The sequence below is a fragment of the Lagenorhynchus albirostris genome, chromosome 1, assembly GCF_949774975.1.
Source record: "Lagenorhynchus albirostris chromosome 1, mLagAlb1.1, whole genome shotgun sequence".
NCBI classification, from domain to species: domain Eukaryota; kingdom Metazoa; phylum Chordata; class Mammalia; order Artiodactyla; family Delphinidae; genus Lagenorhynchus; species Lagenorhynchus albirostris.
The window spans coordinates 23,537,629-23,557,477 of NC_083095.1; the positions used below are offsets into that span (position 1 = coordinate 23,537,629).

At 42.4% G+C, this 19,849-nt stretch overlaps 1 protein-coding gene across 9 annotated transcripts in view; it reads right to left on the bottom strand.

The window, feature by feature from the left end:
* Window positions 1-19,849, bottom strand: part of NRXN3 (neurexin 3) — a 1,617,293-nt gene that overhangs the window by 359,118 nt on the left and 1,238,326 nt on the right. The gene's annotated exons all lie outside the window — the stretch shown is intronic.

A 19,849-nucleotide genomic window follows, 5' to 3' on the forward strand; every position in this document is an offset into this window, starting at 1 on the left:
ATGCAAAACTCAGAAAATAATTTTTCCTTCTCAGCCAAGAGGGGTGTGGCTGGAGGCTCACCTGGTTGTATTGATGGGCCGCTGGCCCAGGAGCACAGGACATGCAATACACTGCCCTCCAACAGAGAGCTGCTTCGTCTATCCAGTCCATAATGTAAGGCCACGAGCAGGTAGAAACGTGTGAAAGGAGCAATGTGAGACTTGAACAGCCCTGGAGCTGAAGACAAGCCTCTGAAAAGAAAGCGTGTACACACCTCTAAAGAATATTATTTAATCCTGGTACAAGCAGATAGGCCAACACAACCCAGATTCTGAATTGGACAGTCTTATTTAGCCACCCTGGATGTTCTATGCATTCTCTCCCATCATGTCTACTTTCCTAAAATAATGAGGAGCTTTTCTGTGTCAAGCATGGTGTTGTGCACATGGGATCACATTTAAATTTCGTAACAAGTGTGCAAGGTATAGATTATAACCTTAAAGTATAGATGGGGAAGTGACAGGTGACTGCTTAGGACTATCCAGGAGGAAAAGATAAAGGAAGGCTCAAAACCTAAGTTGTCTGACTCTGAGATCAAGACATTGTTGAAAAGATGCCTTGTTGACTTCCTTTGACAACCCCCAAAGAGGCCATTCCAAAGGTGCTACACTTTCTTCAAGTCTCTTAATCTACCTTTGCTCCTGTTGCTTGCAGCCAATGACCTTACATTTTTTATTCACTAGGGAGCTTAAGAATATCAGACGTGGGCTTGCTTGACTATCCTAGTCTTCTCAGAGTTTTGGTGCAATTACCCAACCCCTGCTCTCTTCTTTGCTCCACAGGAAGGGTGATCAAAATTAAATGCTCTACCTTGATTTTTCTCTCACCCTTCCCTGCCTTCTCCAGCCCCAGGCTGGTCAATTTTGCTCACCTCTTCTCTAATGCATTGGCAATCTCTGCCTTTGTACTGGCCCCTTCCCTTCTGCCTGAAAACATCTTATGTCTTCTTTATCCCCAAAACACATATGCACCCTTGTCTCCACCCCACTACCTTGACAGAGATAATCTCTGAGTTGTATCTTCTTGAGATAAGTAGGAGATAAATAGTCCCCATTTTCTCATATCAAAAAACTTATTGTCACAAGATAAGTGACTCTTCCTCAAGACCCTATGGCTCCCTGGTGGCAAAACTAGGTATAAAATTCAGATCTTCTGCGCCTCAGCCCCGGGCTCTCTTTCTCTATTCAATATCAATTGCCAATCAATGCCCAAGGGTGACAGTGTGAGACGGCCTTTGTCAGGTAAGGTCACCATAACAAGTTCCACTTTCCTTTTGTCTCTGGAGCTCGGAGCCTGCCTCATACAAGGAACAGAGTTGCCAACCCCAGGTGCCAGGGCCCTGCTTGTGATAAGTGATGCATCTCTAATTATCGCCTTACCCAAACAGCATAACCTGTCCTCCCAGGTATGAAGGCCCATTAATAACCCTTTGGGGACGGGGGGCAGTGTTCCGGATGCAGCCCTGTCACGTGATCTGTCTCTGATACGGGGTGCCCATAATCAGCACTCACATGCCCTCTACAGTGTCACAACACTCACTGTTTCTCAGCCTCTCACAATATACAACCAGACAGCAAACCCCCTTATCATTTAATAACACTCCCTGATACTGAAAGCTGGAGAAAATGGAAACACTCCGAGGGGGTGGAGAAAGCTCGTTATGTAAGGAAGCGATTAAGGTTGTAACACAGGCTCTCACACAGCAGAGAGTTCAGACAGATGATCAGATACCCCTTGAACCCTCAGGCCTCCCTGTGCCCTTATCCTCAGGCTGGTAGACTTCTGGGGGACAGCGCCGCACCCCTCCATACACAGAGAGGAGATGCCTTGGGAGATGAGCAGAAAACGAAACAGTGGAGTCTGTGTTCCTGTTCTGCTAAAAGGGGTTTCGAGTCACTGTTTTCATCTTGAAAGGAAATGCACTGTGGTACGGAACACTGGGTTGGGGGTCTGTCCGGGGATTCGGGGCTGGTTTTGGCCGTCAGCATATACATGGGTCTCAGTGTACGTGTTTGTGAAATGGGGAGGAAAATGCTTTTCTCTGTGTAACATGAGGTCATGCTACAAAATGAAATGCAACCATGTGGGGTAAAGTGCTTTACATTTTTGGCAGGAATGATTAATAAGACGATAACAATAGTAACGGCTAACATTGAAACGACCCTTAGGATGGGGCCAGGCAGTATGCAACGGCTTTACAGGTATCATCTAATTTAACACTCATATCAACCCATATGAACTTTATTATCAACAGTTGCAACAGATGAGGAAACTGAGGCATAGAGAAGTTAGGTCACTTGGTTGAAGGCACAGAGTTATTATGTGATGCTGTTAAGGAACAGAGTTAGGATCTGGACTCAGTGTGTCTGGCTCCTGAGTGTGTGCTCTTGTTAAAGAGGTCTGCCATTAATCAGAAGCTTTGGATTGTAAGTTGGAAAGAGAGAGAGAGAGAGAACCTGTGAAGAGGGCTTAAAAGAAGGGAGTGTGAGTGAGCAGAGGTCTCTCAGGCAAACAGTGCTTCGCCATCCACACAACCTACTGACTCACCCTCCCCTTCTCCATCGCCCAGGAGCTCAGTCCCCACTTTCCTCAAACTCCAGCTGAAACAGAACAACTCGTCTTTTCCTTGCGCATTGCAATCTGGGAATTACGAGGCTTGTGTTTTATACCCAGCTTTCTCATTAACCAACTCTGTGACCATAGGTAGGTAAGTCTCTGGGTCTCCATATCTTCATCTCAAAAATGAGTGTTTGAATGACAGGTTCTCTCAGCTGCTCTCCAGCATTTAACTGCTCGTTCTGGGTTCCTGTTGGGACCTGCTCAGCATAGAGATCCCACCAGCGCAGTGATCTCCAAAGTGCGGGGGAGCATCCCCAGGAGGTGCCAAGGTTGGTTCACTAGGGTGATGGGAGAAAATACTGTTTTTCTCCCATCTATTTATCAAATCTTATCTGTACAAACTTCTGACGTTTCTGTATGTTTTATGATATAAACAACATATTAGCACATACGCACATTACATCATATATAAACATACTTATAAGTTGTGCATGTTTTGGTTTTTTTTTGCCTTGCATGTGGGACAATCAAAAATGTCTGCAGACGATGGTACTAGAGAGCCAGCCAGCCTCTGTTCCTTGCAGGGCTCCCTGGAGGCTACACCCAATTTGCCACATTGAAGAAATGCTTCCAATCCCGGCAGACGTGAACTAGAACTTAAAGCTAGTACCAAAGTGGTTCATGTTGCAATTTGATTTTTCTTCCTAAAATTAAATGCGTAATGCTGTTTCTTAAATTTAAAACATAGAGACAGGAATAATAATATTCATAACAATAACAATAATAATAATGTTAATGATAATATTGGTTTAAAAGCTCATGTGCTATGCGGGAAGAAACCCATCTTATTATACAATCATATATATATATATATTTTGTGTGTGTGTGTGTGTGTGTGTGTGTGTGTGGTACGCGGGCCTCTCACTGTTGTGGCCTCTCCCATTGCGGAGCACAGGCTCCGGACGCACAGGCTCAGCGGCCATGGCTCACGGGCCCAGCTGCTCCGCGGCATGTGGGATCCTCCCGGACCGGGGCATGAACCCGTGTCCCCTGCATCGGCAGGCGGACTCTCAACCACTGCGCCACCAGGGAAGCCCTACACAATCATATTTGAAGCCTGGATTTTTAAAGAATATCTTACTCTAAAGGACAGGTACAAATATCTAATGGGAGCAAGACATTTTCTCTCAGAAAAATCATCATTTCCCCTTAAGTTTCCAGGATTATTCTAATATGTTAAAATATATGGAAACGCTGCCCTGGTAGATTTCTCTACCATTTTGTCTATTTTTCTGCGTCACAAGATAGATTAAGTTCAGTTTTGAAGTAATCCTCCCCCTCTTGATTTCCCTCCCTAAAATCAAATATTCACAGTAATACCTGGGATATGATGTGCTATTCTGACCTCTCTAGTTCGGGAAGAATATTGAAATAGTATAGAAGCTATAAAGATAGACTCAAAAAAAAAAAAAAAGGAGCGCTGTAAAGGCTAGAAGATAAAACATAGGAAGAGAGGTAGTGAGAGCTAAATTTATAAAGTCTAGCAAAGCAATGACTCCAGGGGACAAGATCGTAGCCTATAAATACCTTCAAGGTAACAATATAATTGAAGGGAAAAAATTATTCACAGTCTCAGAAGGTGATATGACTGGGAGCAATGGCCTAAAGCAATGGAAGAAAATGCTTAGGTAAAATTGTCAGGAGTAGGGGGGAAAAGAGATTCTTGACTATGTGAGGAATGGAACAGGAAAAGCAATCCCAGAGGAAGTACGTGAAGCATTCTGATACAGACAGCCGAAGCCCCTGAGTAAGGAAAGGGGTCTAACAATTGTGTTCCTCAGTCATGTGTCACCTCTCCCTCCTGTCAGAATTCAGAGCTCTCAGAAAGATACGCCCCTGAAAGGCAGCCCCCTTCAGAGAGGCTAACTAATCAGAGATCTGTGTGAAGACAATTTCTGTGAAGAGTCAAGAAAACCCTGACACACTGATATTGTAAAATTATGAAACATAGGAAAATATGTTATTTTATGCATGTTATATATAATGTCATATTTTAGGAATGACACCCAACTTTTCCCAGGAAAATTAATAAAATCTTCAGCTACAAATTACCATTCTGTGTTCAATGTGAAGGTTCTTCAAAGAGCACAGGTAAGGTGAACCACTGAGTTAAAATCATTGAATGTGTTATGCTAAAGAACAGATTATATACATGAAATATATGAATATATGTGAGCCCCAAATATTTCTGAGTAGGCAAATATGTACGCTTAGGACAGTAATGTAAAAATCAACTTTTAAGCTCTTCTAAAGTAAATATTTAAAATAGCTGTGTCTGTGGAAATGTTTAGAGCACCATGTATGCATAAGACTCGAAGGTACGACTTAAAACTGTTAACACACTTCTCTGTGAGAGGAATCGCAAGATCAGGTGTCCGCAGGCGTGGGGCAGGCCAGGGAAGGGATGAGGAAGCTGGGGATGTGTGTGACAGAGAGAGGGTGGCGCCTCGGGTGGCTGGAAACGCCGTGTCATAGAACTGGCAGCAGTTCCTCATCCCCAGCTGACCCACGCCGCATAGGAACAGTGGCCTCATGCAGCTGAAACTTCCAATAGTTTTAAAAGAAACTGGAAATCTCAAGTTGCATATGAATTATCCGAAAATTAAAACATATTTGTGTACTGGATGATGCTCAAGGGGCACTAGCTGGGCACATTCTCTAAACCCCACATGGTGAAGACAAGGGACAGCCTGGTCTCTGAGATTAGGAACCAGGACCAGCAAGTTGGAACTAAGTGGAGGAAGTGTGCTTGTTTGTGTACTGATGCCAAACACCAGGGACAGCCAAGGAAGAAGCGGCTTCATTCCTGTCCTTCTGGTCAGTGAACACAGGAAGGAAAGAGGTGCTGGGGCAATTGCAGCAGCTCCATTTTAGATGCCCGCACGCAGCTGCCCCGCACACGCTCGGGAGTCTAGTGTGCTGACCTGGTTCCTGACCAGCGAAGAGGGCACAATTGGCTCCAGCCTCGCTGTCAGTCATCGTGAATGGCAGAAAGTCCCTCTCAGAGGCAATCAAATCTTCAACCACCCTGAAGGCAGAAGGGAGCAGAACCACGGCTTCTTACAGACACCCACAGTGACTTCATGGGAGTCTGTTTCCAGAAGGTGCTGTGTGAAAAAGAAGATTAGGTTTCCCAAATCTAGCAACTCTAAGTCCAAGGTTACTGGGGGACTCTAGGTGGCTAGCAGCCGAATTGGAGTTCACAGAACAGTGTTGTTCTGTTTAGGCTTTAAAACACACACACACACACACACACACACACACACACACACACACACTCACTCTTGTCCTGCCGGGTGAAATGTTTGGTCTCAATTCTTTGATTTTGGCCTCTGCGGCAGTGAGATATCACACAAAACCTTCTGACCAGCTCATGTCACGTACAACCACATGCACAGAATTTGTTGTCAGCTCTCACTATTCTGCGATATCAACTATTCTCTTGGAGAGAGACATGAGAGCTCAATCTGCATGCCTCAAAGAGAAGTTTGGTCTTCCTGCTTCGGTTGGGGTTTATACCAGAGGAGAATTCTTTGTTAATATACTACTTACACCAAACACTCACTTTTAACAAAGAAGCAATTTGTGGAAACACAGGAAAACTTACCTAATGTGCCTTCTATGTTCTTTCATGTAAATCATATAAAGTGGGTGTTTCTCAGTTCTCTTTATCAGAAATGAATAGTAATTTATAAGGAGAGAGCTAAGGGTAAGCTCCCAGTTCCAAAAGGGGATCTGTTATGATATGGTGAATACTCAATTCTGGATGAAACACACTGAACTGCTCTTTGGAGAATCCTTGTAAAACAATATTCTTTGAATCTCTGCAAAGATCTAGCTCAAATCAAAGATGGAGATTTAGAGAAAGGGAAGAAAAAGACTTCTATGGTTTTCTCCAGGGCTGTCTTATGTGTCTGCATTTCAATCCAATGTTTGCATGTGCTTAACGCACACACACAGCTTGAAGGAGGAAGTACACACTCTGTGTTTTGCAGTGTTTGGGTGTGAATCAAAGGGAAACATGTGGTTCCATCCTGTTTCCTGGAGCATTCAGTTAAGTGGAGGGAAAAAACCTAATTTGCGCTGATACTGTCACCACAGGGGTTGATTCTGCAAATGCCTGGGGTCGGGGAGGGGAAGCTCTGGGTCAATGTGCAGACCTGATGGTCTATAGGCTTGAAAAGTATACTGGAAGTGGTGTGGTCTGTCTCTGGGGAGGCTGGGTTTTCATTTGGTTGATTTTGTCTTTCTTTTCTGTCGGTTAGTGCTATGTGGATGCCTCTAGCAACTCTGCTGTCTGTGAAATATGGATGGATGGTCTGAAGGCATCCTGCACAATTACAAAATGAAACAATAGGAATGGTCACAGTCATGTGGAAGAACAAGGAACTGAAATTGGGGGTAAAGATGTTATTCTTTTTTGTTTCCTTTTGGTACTGAAAACAAACCAGAGTGGTCGTTACAGTGGTCACAGCAGAACCCCCAGCTGGTGAGAGGGTCCTTTGCTCTGTTTTGATTGTAAGAGTCAGGGAGGGGCTTCCCTGGTGGCGCAGTGGTTGAGAGTCCGCCTGCCGATGCAGGGGACATGGGTTCGCGCCCCGGTCCGGGAGGATCCCACATGCCGCGGAGCGGCTGGGCCCGTGAGCCATGGCTGCTGAGCCTGCACATCCGGAGCCTGTGCTCCTTAACGGGAGAGGCCACAACAGTGAGAGGCCCGCGTACCGCAAAAAAAAAAAAAAAAAAAGAGTAAGGGAGGTTCACATGGGGATTTGGAAAACAGAGAAAAGTTCAAAGATGGAAACAAAAGTTTGGGGGGATCTGCCAGTCTGTTAATACTTTAATCAATTAAATACAGATGACCTTGGGCTTTCACAAAGCTCTGCAGAACTTAGGTTCTGACTGCTTGTACCGACTGAGGAATCCCCACCAGAAGGTCAGCTACCCAAGTCCAGGGGTTAGACTATGCTGTTCACTCTTGTATTCCCAGCACCTAGAACTTAGCACCTAGAACTTACCTGGCATGTAGTAGGAGCTGGTTGAAAAAATAAGTGATTAGGGAGGGGGAAGGGGAAGCTGGGGCTAAGTGAGAGAGTAGCATGGACATATATACACTACCAAATGTAAAATAGATAGCTAGTGGGAAGCAGCCGCATAGCACAGGGAGATCAGCTCGGTGCTTTGTGACCACCTAGAGGGGTGGGATAGGGAGGGTGGGAGGGAGACACAAGAGGGAGGGAATATGGGGATATATGTATACGTATAGCTGATTCACTTTGTTATACAGCAGAAACTAACACAACATCGTAAAGCAATTATACTGCAATAAAGATGTAAAAATAAATAAATAAATAAATAAATAAATGATTGAATTGTTTTTCACTAAAGTACTTTACTCATCTTCACCTGCCTGGCTAACTTTAACTTGAGAATTCTATTCCTCCCACCCGCCTCTCACCTAAAGCTAAGTTTGTCATGTTATACTTCTCGCTATATGCCCCTGTATATATTCGCAACCAGACCTCAGGGAGATTTTTGTCTTTTTATAAAAGCTAGCTGTGCGTTGTGGATAGTCCAAGACCCTCCCCCATGGTGCACTGTGTTCTGGGAAACACATCACACCAAACTAATTTTTTTCATTCAAGTTTCAGTGTTGAATTAAACTTTGCTGTTTAGCCATGCAACAAAACCCACCCTAGCATCACTGATCTAAGTGGCAAAGGTGAGCGCTTGCTAACCTTAGGGACTAGTCATCAAGTCAGGGGTAAATTGAAGGGAATCTGCTCCCACTTCAAGGAATGTGATTTCCAGTGAAAAGGTCTACCTTTCAAGTTTTTACTACACTCTGCCACTGGACAGTAGAAACTAACAGACCAGTGGATGACAGCCCAGGGCTTCTGCGAAGACACTCATATTTGGTTTTAAATTAGAAATACATACAATTCAATACTGACTGCAGAGAGACTAAATGTGTTTTTGTATTATTTGAGATCATTTACAGTTTTTACATAAGAATACTTGAAGACTTCTAATAGAGCATTTATCACACAATGAAATATGTGAAGGCATTTGTCCAATAATCTCTGCTCAGATATGCAACATTTGAGAGGATTTTTCTTAAAATTTGACAAGAAAAGTTGCCTCTGAATCTCTTGGTCCACCATATTGCATGTAAAACCTTAGATTAGTTTCCAAGCCCATTTTGCATAAGGGTGTTTAAGAAAGCAATTTGGGGGTAAATGGATGCCTTAATGCTGTTGAGACAAAAAACATACTGGGAAGCAATCAAATGCGACATAAAATGAAGAATTTCTTTGAATCAAGAAATAAAATGACTTAGTTCCAATTACATATTCTGCTTTAGTCAAAATACTGTGCCCCACTCCTCCATTTCTGTTTACCATTCTTAACTGCGTAGATTAAAAAAAAAAAAATCACAGGTCCTGCTAAATTCACTACATCCAACCTCAATACTTAGTAGGTAACTCTTGAAAGCACTATATATGACATTAGCATGAAATATACTGATAGTCTTCTTTCCTTCTCAGCACTGCAAGCAATGGTTATTTAATCCTCTAAGCCTTAGTTTCTTAATCTCTATAACAGAAGTAATCTCACCAATTTGACAGTGTTGTGAGGACTAAAGGAGCTGATATATACAAAGTGGCAGGCACACTGGAAAATAAATAAAAGAGCAAATACAGAAGTGATTACAAAAACATGCATGTCGTCAGGTAAGAATACGAGTTTGTAGCTATGAAAATCAACCAGTAAAAGTCATTTCCAAAAGGCTTCAGTAACCGAACTACTGCCGTTTGCATTTTTAAAAGGGCTGAATAATTTTATGACCATTAGTAACATCTGTAGGCATGCAAGCTAAAATAATGATAAGGGTAATCAGATTCCATGCCTCACTGCCCATGGTGACCGGCAGCACCGGGGGGTTCTTCTTTAGAGAACTGCAGCATGACTGTAAATCCAAATGGCCTCCCCCAAAGCGATGCCCCAAGAGGTGAGACAAGGTCTGAGAGACTCATCCCCTTTGAGGACCACAGCAGGCCATGGGATCTGGCAGTTGGGTCAATTCCCATTTTGGCTCTGATCCCCATCTGCCTGGTCGCTAACCTTCCTGCTGAGAACTACAACCACTTTAACATCTTTTAGGTGTTCATTCACAGGTTTCCAACCACTTAGGCACCATGAGCTCTAGTGGATGGAAAACTAGGAAAACAATCTTATTTAATTTTGTAGGTCTCTCAATGGTAACAGGGCACATTCACATGCATTCTCTCAATTGACCTTCCCTACTATACTATGAGGTTGGCAGAACAATATCTATATCTCTCCCGCTTACTTGAGATGCCTGCTAGTTGGTGGCAGAGCCAGGACTAGACCCTGTGTCTTCTGGCTCTGAGTTAGTAATGCTTATGACAACTACCAAGGGAAGAAACACAAAATGACTGGTGAGAGGACCAGAGTGACAAATATTATATGCTGTAATAAATAACAATAAAGACAAAGAAGATGTCCCCGCAAAGTGATTTCAAATGACAGATGTTTGTCCAAAAGGTATGGAAAAAAAAAAGCTCTAGAACTGCTTGGGTTTGAAAACCTCTCTCAAGCTTTATGATTTCTGTAAAACTTCACTATCTAGGTTTTGCCTGAACCTGTAGCCTTTTCTTTTTTAGCTTCCTTCCTTTTTCTCCTTCATCTTGTAAAGTTTTGTATATATTTCCCAAGTTCCTACTCATTTATCTCCTTGGATATCTCAGCAGTCCTCAGAGATTCCACTGTTACTGCCAAGCTGAGAATTCTCAAGTCCCTACCTCTAGCTCTTATCTCTCATCAGAGTTCATCACACATTTCCTATTGGAAATCTCTACGGATTGACTCTTGGATACCTTATATTTTGCAACACCAAAGTCAAACTATGATTTTATCCTAAAATCTATTTTTCTTACATGTCCCCTATTTGATCGTTGTTGAAATCATAACTTTCCCAGTCTAGACATTCCTTACTTGTCTCTTTCTTTCATTCAACCAGCTGGCAATACCTGTTGATTCTAGCTCTGAAATGTCCTTTTGTTGCATCCTCATTACCTGCCTATGATCATCATCATAGAATAAGTCCTTAAAAACATTTTTCCTGGACCACTTAAACAATCACCTGCTATTTATTTTTCTTGAACCCACTGAAAAACATTCTTTCAATGGAACCAAATAACCTTCCTAAAAATTAAGCTTTGGGCATTTTGTCTTCTGCTCAAAAACTTTCAAAATGTCTTCTCACTGCTTTCAGAAGCAATCTATCAATATGGCATTCAAATTCTCCCCACAACAGGCCTAAAGTACCTGGAAAGAAAAAAAAAAAAAACCCAAAACATAGCTATCATTAGTTTAGCATCTATCGCAGACCAGATGAGAGTCATTAAACATTTTCACACATTACTATAAATCTTTACACAGACTTGCGAGGTGACATTATTAGTTTACAGAGAAGTCAAAAACTTCACCCAAGGACATACAGCAGTTGGAGGCAAAGCTAGACCTTGAATCACAGACCACTTTCCTCTAAAACACGGGATCTGTCTGCCATGCCACACTGTCCGCCCATTCCCTCAACTCATTTATTCTGGACACAATGAACACCTAATTTGAGAATATAACTTGGATTTCCTTCCTTTGAGGTTACGCTCATGCTAGCATCTTCATCTGGCGTGTTCCTTCTCCAGATTCCATCAGCCAAAATCTGACCCACCCTGTCCATGTCCCTTTCTTCAATGTCTACAACCAGTAATATTCTTACTTTCCTTGGTATACAGCCCATCCTCCCTTAAAACGGAGCCATATGTACAATTTTTATTTCCCTCCTTGATATCAAACCTCTTCATATCTCCACCAATTCCAAATAAATTGCCGTTTTATAAATACGTGTTGAATTAAAATCATCACCAGTACACTTTCTACTCTGAAGCTTTCATCGGGGTGTAATAGTAGTTAAGAATCAGAACTGGATCTGAATGCCTGCTCAGCCGTTTATTAGCAGTGCTATCTTGGGAAATTCATTAGCTTCATTAAATATTAGTTGCCTCATTTATAAAGTGAGGCTATTAATAGTGACTACCTCACTGAGTTGTTGTGAGCTCATAATAAGATAAAATAAACAAAGGCCTTGGTACTTTGTCAGTATTAGTGGTGAGCGACAGCAATGGTAGTCATGTAAGATGATCTCTAAAGATATAGTCTGAAGCAAATGTAGGAAATAACTATCAATGCTATTAAATTACCTGCCAATTTATAGAAAATGGAGTAGAAAAATGAACTGAATTAAAAGAGGTTAACTAAGGAGTCAAGAATAGAATAGGAGACATTTGAATTGCCAATCATCTCCTGTCATCCTGAGTATGAACTGACTTTGGGATGAAGGTTAGTTTGGTCGATCAGCAGGGCTTATCTAAATGTCTGTAAGTGATTCTAGGTTCCAAAGGTGTCATCTCAGGCTGGGAAATGACAGGTCTGGCGGTCAGTACTATCTTTGAGGCTAATATGGTTATACAGTTCCCTCCGCCATCAATCGGGGAAACACTAACAAGATGAAACAGCCCCAGTGACAGCATCAGGATCTAAGCATATGATGCTGTGGGGTGGGTGGCTAATGAATTCTCCAATCAATATGCTGAGGTCCATGCCTTCTGAATGCAGCCGGGGATCTAAAATCCTTCGTCTATAGCTTCAGGGAGTTCGTGAGTTATTTCTTGCCCTGATGCACTGAACAATACCCCAGGAGTAATGACTAGTAACAGTGTAAGTGGTGGGTCAATGAGCTAATTCATCTAAACGACAGCATTAAGGTAGGCTTGCCATTAAGTCATATGAGCCCCAGCACTCACTTGATGGTGCCTAGGGTTTGCCTTGCTTGTTGCACTTTGGATTCATCTGTCTGAAAAGCCTCTGCTATTCAAAACTCGTTCAGCTGTTTGATAACCGCAATAATCTAGGGTATATGCTACCAGGTTGACTTTAAATCAGTAGTATCCTGATGCTTCCTTAGAATTTTATATTAGTTAAGTTGACATCTCAAAGATCTGATTAAAAGTCTATTCATTATTTAGGAAAATAAAATATATTGTTTTCTCTGACTTAAAGAAAAGTTAATTGAAAAAACAGTACCAATAATATTAAAAGCTATCCTTGATGGAAAGCTCACTATATACCAGGAGCCATGCAAGAGTTTCAATACATCATCTCATAAATATGTAGGAAACCTAATTTCTCATATTTTAATCCCTGTGTTCTTTCAAGTCTGTTAGCTCTATGTGAGCCAAGGTTGATCACGGTATCCCCAAAACATAGCACTTAGCCTGGCACATAAAAAACACTCAGTTCACGTATAAAGAATGTCACTCATGAGCTAAATTCTCTTAATTCTAATTTCTCTAAATTCATATTATGTGTGCATTGAGGATGCTGAAACAGGACTATCATCAGTTAACAGTCAAAGGGTCACTGGTGTAAGTGATAAATGAGAAAGATATGGTCATTTGGCCTCATTTCTCATAACTGTGTACCAGCTATAAAATACTTTCTACATGCTCTGCCAACTCAATTTTTACGACTGTATTACTGTAACTTTCATCTGCACACTAGATTCATCATTCATTTTTCTTTTATATTTGAGGAATCAAAAAATCTATGAGATGCTTTTACGTGTACACGTGCTTTTATGTTTCCAGTTTACTTGGTGGCGGCAGCTCCTCATCTCCACTCGATCTGGCTGTACCCATACTGGGATGGTCGTTCTAGCAATGACCCTTTCTGGGCTCTATTAATGCCCAAGTATAGGGCCAAGCCCTTTATGTCTTTATCTGGTGCCCATGGTGGGTCTCAAACCACTTTTTTTTTTTTTTTTTTTTTTTGCGATACGCGGGCCTCTCAGTGTTGTGGCCTCTCCCGTTGCGGAGCACAGGCTCCGGACGCGCAGGCTCAGCGGCCATGGCTCACGGGCCCAGCCGCTCCGCGGCACGCGGGATCCTCCCGGACCGGGGCACGAACCCGTGTCCTCTGCATCGGCAGGCGGACTCTCAACCACTGCGCCACCAGGGAAGCCCCTCAAACCATTTTTATACTCTCATCGCCTAGAAAGATTTTGCTCTCCTCATGGTGCTGTTTGTGGTTATTGTTTTGTTCGCCTCCGTCTTCCCCTCCTTCTTCTCCTCTTCCTCCCCCCTTCCACCACCACCACCTCATCCTCCTTCATCTTCTTTAGGCAAGATGAGATAGGGTTCATATGACCGAAGAAGGAACTTCAGGGCAGGGTGGACTACACTTTTACTGGTAAGCGTAGAGCCCTTTGGAACACTGTACTGAAGTGCAGAAGAAGCACAGTGCATCACCTCATGACACTGTAGAGACATAATGCCCTGCAATGAGACACCCAGGAAGCTGCAGGGTTCTACTTAGCCTATTGACCTAACCAGGCGTCTCTCAGCGGGAACTGGGTTCTTCACCGCGTGCTAACGGAACACACCAAAAGTCTCAATTGTGGATTTGGTTCATTCAAAAATTTGCTTTTGATCAGATAAAATAGGAATTTGCTTGCAGAAAGTGTCTAAGTAGACTTTCAAAAATACTTAAAATGAAATTCTGCTTTCCATTATAAAACATGTTCTTCCTTTCACTATATATATATATATTTTTTTCTTGAATGAAGTCATCACCTGCTGGATATTTCATTAAGAAAACTACCATTCTATCTTCATGCAGTCCTTTGCCAACAACAAAACAACTTCTGAATACTTTACTTCCTCTGAATCTCAGGAAATCCTTACTAGGTAAGCTGTTTGGTGCCCATTTAAAAGAAGAGAAAGGTGACGCTCAAAGCAGTGGAGTGACTTGCTGAAAGCCAAGTAGCTCACTGGACATGGACAGAAATGAGACTCAGATCCAAATCTTCTGATCACAAATTAAGCACATTTTTCTACTACAGCTTCTGCCTTTCAACATGAAGCATGGAATCAAAGTCAACAGATTTAGGTAGAGCCACCTTGGAAATAACAAAAGATCTGAGGAAACACACTCGACTCCCATGCAGGTGCTGCCTCTGGTCCAGCTTACATAAGCAGTCGCTTCCGCAAAACCCCCTTCCACTCCCTTCTCCCACCTTCTCCTCCAACTCCGCCAGGATGGAACGGCCAAGCTGGGAGCTACAGAGACGATCCCCAGCAGGCCCTCTCCACAGAAGTGGCTAATGATCTGGAAAAGCTCCTAAGGCTAGAAAACCCAAAGAGGCCTTTCTCACTAAGAACAAAGAGCAGCAAAAGGAAATACAGAGCTAACCTGCAGTGCGCAGCGCTCTGTGGGAAGCAAAATTGCATCTGGTGGACACCTTTGTTGATTTCTTGTTCTTTCCCTCTTTACTTGTGTTACCGGCCTCGAATGTCACTATTCCTCTGGACTCCTCTGCAGATGCCCTCATGTACAATGCCTGAAGCCAGTCCAGTTCTGCCACCGGCCAAATCCAGAGATGAACCTAAGCTAACAGCCACCTAAACTCACTGAACACTAACCCAAAAGATGTTGATGGTTTGCTGTAAATATCCCACACGGGGACAGCCAAGGGAAGCATCCAGGCCAGCAATTTATACATGCAATAGATGTGAGCAACAGACCATTTATCATAATTCAGCTCTGCTCCCGTTTTTTCTCCAGAAGTCTCTTCAAGTGCTATAAATTATGGGAAAACAATGCTATACAAGCCAAACTTAAATATCTGATTTCCCAAACCTGACACTACGAGAATATCATCAGTCTTTTTTTGCGGGGGGCGGGGGCAGTTTTTTGGAAAGAGAACACTTTACCATTTTGGAAAGGAGGTCAGCGTGAACAATACTAACCCTTTCTCTTCTACTTTGGTTTATGTAAGTATCTACATTATAAGCCAGGAGGGAAACAGTTGGGGAAGGTTATAGATTCTTGTCAAACAAAACAGATGTCCTGACACATAAATTTCCACTGTTCCTGAAAGGCTCATAATTAAAAAATAAATCCAAGAGGATTTACTGTAAATTACACACAGAGAGAATAAAATGAATAGGATGTCTTTTTTACACCCTGCATTAACTACATAAAGAGAAGCTAATTTTACACCCTGCATTAACTACATAAAGGGAAGCTAACTACATAAAGAGAAGCTATCTCTGTCAAGAGTTTCAGGATGGCAATAGCAAGCACTCCATGGTAATCCTTTCTCTGGTCCTATTCAGTTTGGTCTCTGTTGTATAAAGAAGGTGAGTGTAACTTGACACTGCTCCACAGAACCTAGATGAAGGGACAATAGGCAGATGCCACTCACAGGAATAGCTTCTCTCCAAATACTGAGCAGATTAATTTCTTAACAATAGATTTCAGTGGAGAGAACTTATATTTGAAACAATAATTTGTAAAAATCCCTCTGCCCTATGATACCCTCCCCTCCACAGAATTTTATTTCATGAACACATACTTCAGCAAAGATCTTTTTGCCTTTGTCAGACACATTTTGTCTGTGATTTTATTAATATCATGATTAATAATTGACACAGAAAATAGTACATCACAGAAGTGTGAACCAAAAACTAAGAAATGTAAGCTGCTTTGAAGCAATCTCTAAATTATTTTGATCTCTTGGCCTTCTCTGATTTTTTTTTTATGATCTAATTCTTGCCTTATTTAATAAGTCTATGTAATCACCACGAGGCCCAGATGAGTGGGAAGACGTTTGGTTTAAAAGAAATCAGCAAAAGAAAGAAGAGCCTCTGTTCACTCGGTGAGAACAACAGATAATCTGAGCAAACTGTGAAACAGGACAAATTGTGCCTACGGCACCTACCCAGCTCTGTCTTAGTGTCTCTTTCTTTGCACCAATTCTTCACCCTAGGGCACCAATGCCTTCATTCTGCCCAAGCTCTCTCCATAAATTCTTGCCATCCCCCCAAATGTTGTATGTCCCCAAATCAGCCATTCTAATTTCTCCTTCTTGCTTCCCAACCATCCCAACAGAACTCAAACCCTGTCAGAGCAGCTGACCTTAGCCTGGTGGGGTAAGGATAATAAGAAGACTGACTAAACTAATTAGTCAGTGATTCAAAGACCTCCAGGGGACTAAGAGTTGAAAAAGATACCTACTTCCCTACAGAGTTTTTAACGTGTGGGGATTTCAGGATGACAAAGGAAGAGATATGGGAGACTTCAAGCATGTGAGGAAGGGCTGTGTGCAGCCTAGAGTGGCAGACATGGCTAGTGGAAGCCAGAACTCCTACTTGCTGGATTTACCTACTGCTCTCACGAATCCTCCCAATGCAGTGCTTGCACTGAGAGAGCGAGAGGCACTCATAGCGGGCAGGCGAGATGAAGCCTCTTCGCCATTCCTACTCTGGGGTCTCCACGACAGGCGAGTCTGTTTTAGTGTGAGTGCTCATCTTGGGGTCACGCTCCCCAGTGTTCTTGGAAGAGTATTTCCTCTTCCCTCATATAGGTTAACTTGGGGGGTAAAAAGGGCTTATTCCAATGACAGTGTTACCACTGCTCAAAACCTCCAGGAATTCCTAGGAATCGCCTTCAGCAGCTGTATATATAAAACACAAACTCTCAATCTCTTTCCCCCCTTCCTCTCTCGTGCTCTCCCCGGTGCCCCACACACACTAATTTCAGAGTTTAGACTTTGTTCTGGAGCAATGTACTAGCTCGACAACAACTCAGAAGTAGCACCAAGGTATTTTTGGTTATTTCCACAATTAACACCCGCACTCGAAGAATGAAGCTTTGCCCACCTGTGACCCTTGCCAGAGCCCGGGCACTGCAAGGGGGAATGAAACCGTTTACCTCCTGTCCAACCCTTTCCGCTCTCAGTAGTGGCGCTTCCTTTCTTTTTGAGTAATTTTCTTTAGTACAAGGAAACAAACTGTGTTTAATAAACAAATCCACCTATGACAGATTGTGAAAGTCATATAAAATTAGTAGGTATTTATGGCTTCATTCTCCTGATGCGTCTATGTAAATGTCCAAAACAAGAGGCTGGATTTTGTCATCAAGTCTTTTGACCTTCCACTTGGAACTTCCCTCTCCAATGTGGTAAAAAATCTTCCCTTTGCTCTGCCCACTCTGACCTCGGTTTTTAATCACATATTCTTTACATCTCTAAGAGGACCTTTGCAGCCTAGGGCTATAGTCACCAAAGTACAGCCTGTAGCCTGTTCTTATAAGTACATTTTTACTGGAATACAGTCACACACACTTTCTATCTCTGGTAGACACCAGAAACGATCCATTAGTGAACAGAAAATGATTTGAAATTACTAGACCAGTGAAGGGTTCCCATGCTCAAGAGGGTCACAGGCATGTCGGGTCCATTCCAGAATGGTGTGGTTTCTTTACATCGTAGGGTCTCTTTTACTTTTCTCTAAAAATATCAGATGGCATTTCCTAACCCAAGCTCTGAAGGACAATCTGTTGGAATTTTCCAGAATGTTTAAGCAATGAAAGCATCATTGGAATAAGTCTACAATACCCAAGGGGGCTCAACACATTTTGATATAAAATTTCTTGTATTTTTGCTTTTAAGATTTAACATGGAATGCTTTGGTTCCTCCCTGAAGTTCCCAGGTTCCTCATATCCATTTTATAAAAACACTGCCAACTCCAACTAAACTACCAGAAAAAAAACAAACAAACAACATTTCTCTTAAAAGTGGAGACACTTTACAAAACAGGAATGGGAAGAAATGGATAAACTGGTAGCACATTATCTGACTCGATAAAGATGCTCATGGCTGTGTCAAATCTTATTCCTCCTAGTAAGTCACACTGAATAAAAAAATAAAATGAAAGTGAGCTGATAATAACAGACTAGTTATAGCTGCCATGAAATACTCATTAAGTTATATGCAGCATAAATCTCACAGTTTTGTAAATTATGGTGGTTCTTACAGGCCAAATAAAGATAAGCTGTACTAAATATGGCCGCCTTCCTCTGCGCTCCTTGGCATGGCTTTGTAAGATGCTTAAGCTCAGGTTCATAGTACCATATGGTTCCTGAAGCATCTGAGGAAGCTTTAAAGGTTCACAACTCTTCTCAAGACCCCTATTCTACGTTTTGAAGGTGATCGTTTCCAAGCAGTCCTTCCCTGCATTCCTAAGCAGAGTCTTGACCTGCTCTGGTTCACTCTGAGATCAGACAGGCTTCCAGCTTAAGCCTCTTCCTTCCAGCTGCTCCTGTTTCCAAGGCATATTGGAAGAGCAGGTGCTGGAGACGGGCACTGCTTCCAGGGCTGAGCTTCTTGCTCTGGTTCCAGCCAGCCACCTCCACTCCAGAGCCCAGCAACGAAATCTCACTCTGCTTTCCTCGGTAGATAGGCACATTAGCAAAACTCACATTCAAAGATTCCCAGTAAATGTTGCTTTTCCTCCTTTTTGGAGGTTGGTGGTAATCCCCCGTTGACTTTTCCTCTTAACTGCTTTCCCCGCCTACTATTTAAACCTAATTCTTATTGCTCCAAATTAAATCCATTCTTCCTAGCCTTGTCATTCTACCTAATGAGAACAATTCCTCTCTTTGCTTTTGGTGGCTGCACTTTGGGTACTTATGGATGAGAATCATATCCTTCTTTAGCCTATTTTCTTAACTGCAGACCGCACAGGTGATAAAATGGGTTAACTGTGACTATAAAAATATTTTCTATCCTCACAACAAAGTAATTTTTCCTCCAAATCATTTTAATTTCTTAGACTTGCACTGTGTTCTTAATGATCTGCAGTGAGTGAGGGTGCAATCCTATTGGGTTTATATATACAAGCAAACTGCTGGATATACAAGACACACAAATATACCAACTCTTGGTCAATGTGCTGATTCTTTTTGCCCCACCCACTGTGGCCTCAGTTTTTATCACATGTTCTTTATGTCGCTACAAGAAAGTCTGCAGGCTAGGGCAGGGGTCACCAAAGCACAGCCTGCAGCCTGTTCTTAGAAATACATTTTTATGGAATATAGTCATACATATTCCTTAAAAATGTATTGTCTGTAGCTGTTTTCACATTAACAATGGCAGAGTTGAGTAGCTCTGACAGAGACTTATGACCCGAAAAGCCCCAAATATTTCTATTTGGCCCTTTACAGCAAACCTTTGCTGATCCCCCCAACTTAGGAGATCATTGACA